Here is a 12,637-nt window from a genome sequence, read left to right as displayed (position 1 = left end):
CTGCACATAAAGATGGAGGAACGCCATTTTGAGGGCCCAATAATTACAGTGTCTCCAGAAGTATATTTAGCTCAAAGAGAGGAGGGAAGTAAATATTTTTTACAGCGTTTCTTCATTTAACGAGCTGCAGCAGATGTGTAGGGAGAAGGAGGGAGAAGCTCGGTCCCTGTCACAGACGAGACAAGAACCGATAGGTTGGAGACCTAGACTAGAGTCGTCAGAGATGCAACCTACAGTCGGCCACGTTGAGACTTTCATTTTTCTGTCATTTGTCATGGACTTGAATATCTAATTAGAAAAGTAGCTTCGGAAAAGAGAAACTATCTGTCAGGTGTGCGACATCTTTCATTGTCTTGCTGAAATGTGAGCATTTCTCAAGTCGACTTGTGTATTAAGACTGTACCATTTGTGCGTTTGTGTGACGGTACAGACGAGAAAATCCAAAATCAGACCCAAATCCCATCCTCCAGCAGCCATCGAAGGCTGTCAATCACCCCCTGTGCTTTAATCCTGAAAAGATGAGTGTTCTCATGCTATGGGCTCACACGCTACAGGCTCCACTCTGCTTCTGAAGCCTGCTGACCCCTCCCCTTCGGAAAGCACAAGCGGGGTGACGGAGACAAAAGCATATTTCCCAAATAAAAGTGGCGCCGCATTAGTTTTACACAACTTTTTGTTTTATTCAACAAAGCATGAAATCCCTGAAATTCAGCAATATCAGATGGCAAATAGAAAGCATGAGCGCTGAAGAGTTCTGAGGGAAGGACCTGCAGAAGGGACAAAGATCTGTGTTGTGCTGCGCCGCGCACGCCCTAGGGTGTTTCATTTAAGCGCTGTGCAGACTTGGCTCCCAACACCAGCACTCAGCCATAAAACCAGCGGCCAGGACGCCTGCAGCCCAAAGCAGTGGAACAGTGTGAGGGATTTAGAGCCTTGCCACGTCACTCTGAGCCGACTCTTGCCCTTCCACACTGAGTTTCCTCTCAGTATCCTACACTTGTCTAGAGGTGACAATGACAGTCCTGTTTAGCTGTGTGTTAACTAACCCAGCTCACGGCTTGTTGCCGTCTCTGGTGCTCTCCCCTCATCTCCCTGCATTTCTGCCCTCATCTCCCTGCATTTCTGCCCTCATCTCCCTGCATTTCTGCCCTCATCTCCCTGCATTTCTTTCTTTACTCTCACACAGGTGATGACATGTGTAGCACCTGCAGATGCAGAGCTTGTGCATGTGGCATCTGGTTTAACGAGCTGACACCATGCCTTAGTAGTAGATGAAAAAAGGATGGTGTGTGTGTGTGTGTGCATGTCGAAATGCACGTGTGTGTGTGTGTGCGTGTTTGCAGGCCCATTCTAGGACACTGCAGACCTGTTTCCAGTTTAAAGCAGAAGCCCCACAACAAAGGGATCGGCCGGGGGAGTCATAACGAGGAGAATATCATTTTTCTTGGCCCCTGTGATCTGCCAATCTAACGTTTCACTTTCAAAGCGCTGCTCGCTGGCAGAAGTCCTCAGCGTTGCATATCTGCTGGAAGAAGGGAACAACCCCTCCCGTCTGCCAAGCTCTCTAAAAAGAAAAGATGGGAGGCCTCACAGAATATAGTCAGTAATGTCCCCCTCCTGTCCTCTGTGGTGGATAAAGGAAGTGTGTCTTTTTGCAGGGGGATCCTGCAGTAATCCTCTAACAGGCTGTTTCGGACCACAGGACCTCTGCTGAAGCTGCCAGAGAAGCCTTTGTCAGACCACACCGCCGCGGTGGTTAGACACACACCAGGAGTACAGGAAGTGAGGTCAGACTCCCCCCAGGAGCACAGGAATTGAAGCATCCCAGCATCCGTCTGTCAGAGCCAACATCCAGGTTATGCCATTAGTGAGGAAATATAACCACTGGGTATTCAGGTCCTCTGCTCCTCTTCCACAGAAGGGTTGAATGTCTGGATGGATGAGTTTCCAGTTGATGAGTTTTCAATGAATGTCAAAAATACTTTATAAAGTTCTTCACTTATTTGATTCCTCAGAAACACCTGCCACACAGGTAAGCTCCTACAATGTTACACCTATAGGAATCCCAGTCATACAGGTAATGCCCTAGCTAACAACGACACTGACACCAACAAGAGAGTAGGAAGATCTGCCGCGAGTATAATGTCTTCATGAATGAGAGACCTGGACTGTAGGGATGCTGGGTGCTCATGTGTTGACCAGATCTGTGGTTTTGACTCGGTGCCCGTCGTATGGATAGAAGAAGGGAAATCATTCATTGACTTGGTATTTATGGGCGGAAGGAAAGCTGCTTTGATAGAGAGGCTCTTGAGTGCTTCTCTAGATCAGATGTACTCGTGTCCTGAACCTCTCGCCTCTTCCCCTCTCAATCTGTGGCCCCATTAAACAATAAAGGCATGGGGTCTCGCTTTGCTGCAGGACACACAGGGAAGTGACGAGAAGTGGGCTCGAAGGAAAATAACTTAAAAGCAAAGTCAGAATACTTTGTGTTCAAAACGAATAAAGTGAAACTCCACATAGATGTCAATCTGTGAAGTCTCACAATCTGTTTTAACGAGGTCCAAACCCGCCGATTAAGTCAATTTCTTTGATAAACATCATGGTGTGTGCCCACCATCTGTTGTTGTTGTTGTGTTTCCAGCCACACAGAAAATGAGACAGCCCCATAGTGTCTCTGTTGTGGAGACAGATCTACGGGGATCCCCGAGAGTGTGCCAAAAACCTCCAGGTGAAGTAGAGGCCTGCACTCTGTTTAAAGACTGACACTTTAACTACTTCTCACACACTGGAAGGGATATAGACCCACTTAGACAGAAACAGATACAGAGAAAGGCAGGGAGACAGAGAGAGAGAGAGAGAGAGAGAGAGAGAGAGAGAGAGAGAGAGAGAGAGAGAGAGAGAGAGAGAGAGAGAGAGAGAGAGAGAGAGAGAGAGAGAAAGAGAGAGAGAGAGAGAGAGAGAGAGAGAGAGACAGACAGAGAGAGAGAAAGAGACAGAGACAGAGAGAGACAGAGAGAGAGAGAGAGAAAGAGACAGAGAGAGACAGAGAGAGAGAGAGAGAGAGAGAGACAGCAAGTCATTCATAATTATTACGTTTTCTTTATACACACACATTTGTTTTATTTCATGTTGTAATTCATTGTTGTTGCTATTACTATTACTCTTTATTTTAACAAATGTAAATGATACATTTGATGTGTTCAATCTTGGTTTTGGCAACAAGGCTCACTCATTCATGCCAATAAAGCTTTACTGAATTGAATTGAGTAATACAGGGAATTTCATTCAGTAGATAGTTTATGAACTACTAAGGGACTTAGTGAATAATCTCCTCTCCTGTCCATCAGCTCATTATAGCTGAGTTTATCTGCCAAGCCACGGATCCTCTTAGCTCGTTCCCTTGGGCAGTCCACAACTCTCTACAGAATTGTCAGATTGTTCCCTTGGGCAGTCCAGAACTCTCTACAGAATTGTCAGCTTGTTCCCTTGGGCAGTCCAGGACTCTCTACAGACTTGTTAGATACGCCGAAGATCAGCAGTGTCACATCTTGTATTGTTTTCTGGACGGTATTTTACTTTCAGATAAAAATACAAACACCTCTTCTGCTGCCCGGGTAACATCTGGGGAGCAGAGTATCGGGGCTCTCATCTGCGTGCGGAGCATTGACCCACACATGCCTCAAGATCCTGCCAGGCATGTGTGTGTGAGTGTGTGAACTGCAAAGGGGTGTGTACAGCTTGTTTTGAGATCATAATTGCATATTCATGCTGCGGTTTGACAAAATTGCACCAGGGGGTGAATCGAATTTGAATATTGTAACCTGTAATAGTTTATCTTGTAATGTAATTCTATATTTTCATGGAGCCCTGTCCTACAAACACACACACACACACATTCAGCTGTGTGTGTATCACTCTTTCCTTGTCACTCGCAGGCTTCTACACTTCAGTAGTAGAATTGTAATTATGTCATCAACAGGTAACCGAAGCCAGTAGACCAAACCCACCTCATTTACCCTGGGAAAGATATAAAGACCCGTGAGATCCTCAACACCACCCCCTCCCTGCCCAGCCCAGGGGTCAGGGGGGGGGGGGGGGGGTCGGCAGGTGGGGGTAACCAGTCATGAGGAGGAATCGGGGAGATTGGAGCTGGCACCTCACACTCGGAGGGAGCTCCAGGGGGAGGGGGCCCAGCCCCGGGCGGTCCATGCCCAGTCAGGGTGAGGGATCGTGGGGGAAAGGGGACCTGGCAGCTCCACTTCCTCCTGGCTCTGCGGCGCAGGCCTAATTAGCCAGAGAGCACCCCTCTCGGCTGTGGGGAGAAAAGCTCCAGAAATCAGGACCAGATGAGAACCTTGGAGCAGAAGGAGACAACAGACATCATCAGAGTTGATAATCAGTGTGTGTTTTATAAATAGACACTCCCTCATTATCCGGGTCTCTTCTGTCTGACTCCACATGATGTTCTGGTTAGATTTTAGACCCTTGTTTCATACTTGGCTTTGCAAAGGCTTTGCAGTTGGTTATACGAATAGTGTTGACGTGCCGATGGAGAGTGAGTAGGGCTGTGGACAGGTTCCACTGAGACAGTGCACTCCATATCTCATTACCCCCCCCCCCCCCCTTCTCAGCCTCTCTCTCTCTACCTGTCAGTCTCTCATTCTCACTCTGTTCCTTGCTCTTCCTCCCTCTCTCTCTCTCTCTCTCTCTCTCTCTCTCTCTCTCTCTCTCTCTCTCTCTCTCCCTCTATCTCTCTCTCTCTCTTTCTCTCTCTCTCTCTCGCTCGTATACACACATACACTTTCTTTCTCTGGTGTTGTGGTGTTGATAGCAGCGGAAGCTCTTTTGGGGCGGGGTTGTCGATTTCTTGGTGCAATCTGCACCACTCTATCTCTTATCTCTTGCCTCTGGTCTCTGCCTGTCATCTTGTGTGTGCGTGATAGCGGGCAGTTAGCCCCTCTCTTCTGATCCACTCACTGATTGGGCCATACTGGCGTTGACACCCACCAAGGGATCAACGTTTGGGTTGATGGTCCCAGAGCTGAGCAGCTGCAGAGCTGGTCCGGGATCGGCCCGTACCCACCCTCTCAGACAGGATGTGATGTGCTGCAGCAGTAGTGTGGTGTGCTGGGTGAGGGGATCCATCCAGCAGCCCTCATCTACACTCTAAACTACTGACACCTGTGACATCACTGGTGAGCGATTGGTGGACTGCCACGCCAGGGGAGGGGGTCCTCCACTCTTTGGGCCTGATGTTGTTTTAATGCAGAAGCAATAAATACTATATCCCTGTAATAACACCCAGAAATGGAAAAGGAATCTAAAGGCCTCTGTTCCTGCATCAAAAGCAAGAGGAGACATATTTGTAGTCCTCTGGCAGTAACCAGATCCAGTCTCTGATCCCCCAAATTCATATGGTCCCCTGTAGCCATGACTGATTTCCCAACCACTGAGCAGCAGTGTGGAGAGAGGCAGAGCAGTGAGGCAGTGCAGAGCACAGAGGCAGACTAGAGAGGCAGAGCAGCAGAAGCCTTCCAGGAAGGAGGCTACCCAGCATGCCTTTGGACCAAATTCAAATCCAAAAACCATGTGGCGTGTAACAGTAGATAAAGATTCCTGGGGGTTGTGAAGGACAGCTCTTATTTCTTTGGCGTACAGAGCCCACCTACAGCACCCCAGGGTAACCAACAGCCTACAGAGCCCACCTACAGCACCCCAGGGTAACCAACAGCCTACAGAGCCCACCTACAGCACCCCAGGGTAACCAACAGCCTACAGAGCCCACCTACAGCACCCCAGGGTAACCAACAGCCCACAGAGCCCACCTACAGCACCCAAGGGTAACCAACAGCCCACAGAGCCCACCTACAGCACCCAAGGGTAACCAACAGCCTACAGAGCCCACCTACAGCACAGGTTTGTTGTTGAAATGACAGAGAGACAAAGAGAGACCCAGTTGATCCAAAGCACACCTGCAGAGAGGAAGGACTGCCTCCTAAGTTATACTGTGTATCCCGAAAATGAGGATGAACGCTGCGGGCACAGGGACCTAAATAACACAGTATGTATTTTTTCTCTTATACCCCCCCCCGCCCCCATACAGCTCACATTCGATTTTTAAGGCCATGATAAATATGTTGGGCAGCTCCCTCTCTCTTGCTGTGCACATAGCTGAGCTTTCTCCCCCCGGTCTGGTTTCAATTTCTGGAAAATGAAGAGGTAGTAAGAAGGAAAAACTCTGGCCTTGTAAATCCATTATTGTTCAGGATACAGCAGAAATCCAGCTTTAATAGCTGTGTTTGTTTAGTATATGCTCTCAGTCCTCCACTACATAATCCCATTCGCTGACCAAGGCTTAGCTGCGCAAATAAATACGGTAATGGATCTCTTCACGTCGTGCGAGAAGGAGGCAACGAAGGCACCGTGGACGAGCTTTTCCAGATGGCACCAATAGATCACATTATTTACATGGATTGAATTCAGTTACCCTGGCAACGCAGCTCTATTACATGGCTCCCTGACCTGGGACTGATGAGCAGGGGGGAGAAGGGAGGAGGGGTTGCTGATGCGCAGATGTAGTGTCACATCGACGCACCTTCTCCCCAGTGGAGCCCTCGTATGCATCCTCTCTGATATGTGATCCTGGGGAAGACTGATCACCCTGCCCCCATTGGAGGAGCAGGCCCCTGCCCCTTCCACCCATAACCTGTGGTCCAGCACTCATCACTGAGTCCCTCTCTGGGGGCGTCACGGATGGTTAGCTCTGTTCATGACACTTAATTGTTTCTCTCTGTCTCTCTTCTTCTCAGAGAAGATCGTTGTGGATGGCTCCAGGTCTGATTGTGCTGTGGGCTCTGATGCTGTACTGACCATGTCCACTAGGGGGAGACCTTAACACAAGAACCTCAAGCTGATTATGCTACGCTCAGCAAGTTCTGAACTAACATGCAGCCTCTGCAGGTTGCTTGTCCAAGGTTTGTCGTTGATCTTAATTCAATTTAGTGCCGTGCCCGCATATATTTTAGACTTTGACTGGTTGCTAGTTATTCTAGTTAGACAGAATGTGCTTTCTCCTGTACATGTCTCTTGTCCATTGGTGATTCTGTCTCAACGTAATTGAAGTTTGTGCTTACAGATAAAACCTTTTCACTGTTGAGATATTAATGTGAATCCACATGCACATTATTGAAAGTAAATGAGTGAAAAATCTAAAAAGTAAAAGAACCACTCCATAGTGTCTTGCTGTTAGTTAACTAGCCAGCACGTCATCCATGAACCAAACCCTTTGAAAGTTGATTCAAACAGCCAGCGCCAGTCAGCACTGCAGCTCATCTGGCAGTGTATGTGCTGTAATAGCGATACGGAAATTTGCTTGTAAGTGACAGTATGCCCAAAAAACGTATTTGTGAAATGTCAACGGAAATGATGCAAGGAAGTCCTTTTTTTGATGATGTCTAGCAAAGCAATAAATCAAATCCCTGTAGAATACGGCTGAACCGTAGGCTACTAAACAAATGGATGGAGGGTGAGATGTATACCTCCCCCTTTATAATACTGTAAAATGATTTGCTGAATTAAAAATTGATTGACAACAGGTTCAGGCAGTGAAAAGGGGGCCATATTTTATTTATTTTATATAGTTTTTGCCCGTAACTTTTTAGGAGTATATTTTCACAAACGCAAACATCCGAGTAAGATCATTCGAACAACATCACAGGGGGCACTGCACATCCTTGTGTCCTGAGCATGACAATGGCGATTTTCAACTTCATACAGCTGTCCAGTTCTTGAGATTATTGAGCCACAAAAACAGAAACACACACAACAATTATTTATAAGTCTCTATTCTGTCAATCTATATTTGTAAATAAGAAATAAATACCCGCAGACTGGATGGTTCTCCCTTGTGGTGGTGTTATATGCCTTCTAAAACAAGGAGACGACCACTCACTGTGCTGGTACACCAGTCATGACCTCCGAACGCTACCCATGACCTGAGCGTCAGACACACTACTGTATGTATGTATATGTATATGTATTTATGTACTGTACTGTATGTACAGTAAAAATACAGTGATCCGCAGTGAACCCTTTTAAATGGTAAAAGCAGGAAATGTAATCATTGTTAGCGTATTTGCTACGGAGCTGAGGGAAGACTGACTACCATTAGTACCGGATGGTTGTGGGTGTGAATCTCTAGCGAGGCTGCAGGCTGAGGCTGAACCCAGCTGTACAAACGCAGTGAGGAATGTGTTAGATGTCTGAAATGGTCAGAGACCCAAGTCACTGGTTAGGGCAGAACCGGACTGCAGGATGTGGGAACCACAGGCCAACCTAGGGACCAGCACATCTGAGGTGTTGGATCCACTGTCTGAACTCTGAGGTAAAAACTTAGTCTTGGCTCAAACTCTGATCTGCTTAGCAAGGGGAATATTAGGATGCCTCAATGTTGTGTTCCAGTAGTACTGTCTCTTACAGAGCACAAACAGAGGGTTTATGAAACATATTTTTACATGCAAATATAGAAATGTATATAAAATATTGTACATATCATATTACATGAAAGTAGTCAGGTTATCCAAAGTATTTTTCATATTTTAACAAGTACACACAGTGTATTATTTGGTATAACTATATAATATATAAATACATGCTATAATATAACATGTATTGCATGTATATATACACATACATCTACATGTATACATTTGTATATAATTTGTTAAACTGATTAACATTTATTAAGATATAAATATATATTTAGATTTCTATATACATTATATAGACATATATTAAGTGATACATTGTAAATTAGGAAATTGATGACATTTCATCTACTTAGTTGAGGACTTACATGTGCTGTGTTGAATGCACAATAAAAAACGGCCAGCATTTATGAAGATTACATTTGTTATTTTGTTTGTCTCCATTTGCTGCTATTATAAAAAAAAAACTGTTTGTAAGACAACCAAACCAAGACAAACTTTGGACCAAATTTTTACTGGAAGATTAAAAAAATCTAACTGTGAACTTCACATTTCCCGATAACATAAACAGTAGTGCTTGGTTAACAACATTCCTCCCTAACAACGGCAAAATGTTGGCTCTGTCATTCCCCTCTGCATCCACCACTAATGATCATGTAGTAATGCGTCAGCCATGTTTACGGCTGGCTTTGAAAACCTGTTGATCTGGAGGCAGCCATATTTAGGACATGAGGATAGGCTCCAGCTGTGTGGAGATGGCAGAGTCGCTCCACGCTTAATTATTCTGGAGAGAAGCGTAAAATAAGACGCTATAAAGACAGCCAGTGGCTTGCCTGCATGTCCCACAGCCATCCATTGTTGCTTTAATTATCCTTCTCATTACATGCCAATGCTCACAGAAGCTTTTGTTTGTGGCAGGGTTTTTCAGGCCCAGACCTTCTAATTTCCTGAGAGATGTTGTGGCAGTGATTGGGTATATTGGTACCTCAGGAGGAAGAGAGACGGAGTTAGCCCAGTGAGGTAGCTGTAATTTAGCGGAGCACGGAGACTCCATACCAAGTCTTAACCATGTGTTGGGTTCTAAACAAGCCTGCCTGTCTCCATGTGCACAGCAGGCTATGAACTTCATATGGCTGTAAGCTTACACAGAGAGGTCTAGCTGTCTGCTCGCACAGACAGGTCTATCTGAATGCTCAGGAAGGCAGGTCTAGCTGTATCTCAGACAGAGGGGTCTAGCTGTATAAGTGTAGCTAAGTCTAACATGAATTTGATCCCTCCTGTGGCCCTTCATGCTACTCAGCGTATTTCTGGGTTGCAGTGAGAATTGACCACGTGGACCAAACGAGGCCTGCGCTGCAGCTGTGCCTGGACAGACACCCCCCCACTCACACACCAACACCGTGCTGTGTTTACCATGGATAATGTAAAGAGATTAGACTGAAATGAAATGCAAATTGAGATTCCAGGGTTTGGTGCAACGAGAGGGAGGAGGCTCCAGCCCGTGACTTCAGCGTAAAGCGATACTCTTCAGAGGAGATGTTTGCTGACAGCCATGGGGCCCTGATCAGAAAATTGCACACACAGACACACAAGCACACTCATACACGTTTGTATATAGACACATTTTCTCCCTCTCACATACTCCTCCTTCCAGCACTGTAAAGTAAGCCTAACCAGAGAAAACCATCAAAAGTCGTGCTAGTTAGCTCAAGTCAACCTACTTTAACTTGTTTACAATTGCGTGCCGTATCACTGTAAAGTTTCTCCTGATGCAGTTCGACATGGCTTGATTTTTGCAGCTGCAGTTTCTGAAATACATGTTTCTCAACTAGAACGTGTCAAACATCTGTTAAGTGATTTTTAACCTTGCCTTAAACCTTTCCTGCTTTTAAACGAAAGAAAATGAGGTGTTATAATGTTGTGGGTGTTTTTATAGACGCTATGGGCACACACACACACACGCACGCACGTACAAAAACACACTCACAAAACACATACATTGGATTATTGACACTTCCTTGAACAGTATTTGCAGTGTTACAATCAGTCATCAGGTGGAGGCCAGGCAGGCGATGTTGGCGTCACTGTTGCCCTGCTACATGTGCTAAAGCAGCGTAATGATAGCCTGAACCAATACATGAGTTAATCATCAAAGTCCTCAGGCCAGGCCAAAGTAAACCCATTCTCAGGGTCCTGCACCTTTGCTCCACAGAGGCTCCAAGGAACTGACTACAGTATGTGTGTGCACTCACTATGAGACCGGCACATTGAAAGAATTTATAAATAGTACAGTCCCCTAAGCTCAGTGTTTTCTCCCCCTCAGTTTCTGCAACCCAGAACTAATAGAAAATAAGGAGGAAGAAATGATGGGCCAGGAGAAAGATCAATCCTGGGAAGGCTTCACATGGATGGAAGGAAAAAGATGTCACCCAAATTGAGCTTGGCTCCCTCCAGAGTTTTTGCGTGGACTGCGGAGCACACATAATATCCAAAGAGACAGTCATTATTTCAATGAATATCGTCAGTCAGGCTAATGGAAGGTCTCCATTGTGGTCAAATCAGGAGAAGTCTGGATCCACTAGCATCAGTTGTTCTGTGATAAAGCAGAGCACTGATTTATGCAGTCTGGTTCTGATTACACACCAAAGATCCACGGATCTGTCCGGAAATAATGACCCCCCCCCCCCCCCCAGGCTTAATGGAGGTTGACACTTTCCCATCTATTTGAAAAAAAACATGGAAAATAACGGAAGACCTTGCAGATTTTCAAAAGTGACTTCTGTAAAGTTGTTTCCTCTACTAATTAAGCATCGCAACAGTTTGGTCTACTGTGGTAGGTTCTATGCAATGCCTTGTAATGCTCAGCACTGACTGAGAATTTCCTCCAGTAGCATTTGATCTAAAATACAAAACAAGAATAACAATGTAAAACAGTAGGATAGAGTTAAAGGAGATTTATGAAAATTCCTCATAATGCTGACATCATCCTGCACATAAAATATTTTTGTTGCTTTGGTGTATGCCATGAGTGCAGCGCAGTGTAGGACTGTTTCTACAACACTGTGATGTGCAATGTAGGGTCTACATCTCTCCTACTGTGCAGTACAGTGTAGGGTTATATCTATACTAGGGTTGAGATGTCAGATGATCAGAGGCTGTGGTCTCTAGCAGGGTTGAGGCCGGCAGTGAGTGAGGACAGGGCGGTCGAAACGCCTGCCCCCCCTTACCTGCCCCCTCCCCTTCCCCACTGCTCTGTCAGCACTATAACAAGGCAGCCAGACAAGGTGCTGAAACCCCCCCCCCTCCAGGGACACGCCCCCACAACCTGCTGCTACACCGTATAAACACACACACACAGACACACACACACACACACATACACTACAGAAACAAGTGACTGAAAGGTTGGAATAATGATAAAAACACAAACCACTTTCTCCTAGCAGTTTAGGTACATGGATATGGTTTAAAGTGGGTTAAATCATTAAACCTTCTGTAATGAAGGCCCACTCTGTCACAGATGCCCTCCGGTGCTCCAGGTAGACCCTGGGGGGGGGGGGGGGGGGGGGGGGGGGGGGGGGGGGGGGGGCAGAGAGGTGTCAGTCACACGGCTGGGACAGAGATAACTGACTTAAAGCTGGGGAGCTCTAACCAACACCCAGCAGCTGTCTCCATGCTGCCTGCAGGCTAGCACACAGACACACACTTGCTAATGAAAGCCAGATCCTCCTCAGGGAAGCAAACATTGCTTTACACAAAATACTTTGCGCAAAATGTTTATTATCCTTCCAGCGCTTTCACTCTAAGAAAATAGTAGAAGGGTCTGAGGAATGTAGGGCTCTCCGACAGCACAGCCTCCACCAACTGAGTAACCAAGGGATTTTCATCTTTTCATATTTTCCCCTTGTTTCCCTGCCCGAATCCATCCATCTTTCCATCCATCCATCTACTTGTCTGTCCGTCTGTCCACTTGGGTGGCGGATGCCCCGTGGCCTGAGTGTCAGAGGGGAGCGCCTGTCTTTCAGCGTCAGGATGCAGCCGTGTCGGAGGTCCGTTGATCCACACTGAGGCCCAGCCACCCCCCCGGAGCTCCCCAGCCCTGCCTGCCGAACCTGTCCTGCCTGCCTAGCCAGCCAGCCCTGGACCCCTGC

This window comes from Hypomesus transpacificus, chromosome 23, assembly GCF_021917145.1.
Source record: "Hypomesus transpacificus isolate Combined female chromosome 23, fHypTra1, whole genome shotgun sequence".
NCBI lineage: Eukaryota > Metazoa > Chordata > Actinopteri > Osmeriformes > Osmeridae > Hypomesus > Hypomesus transpacificus.
This window is presented reverse-complemented; position numbering follows the sequence as displayed.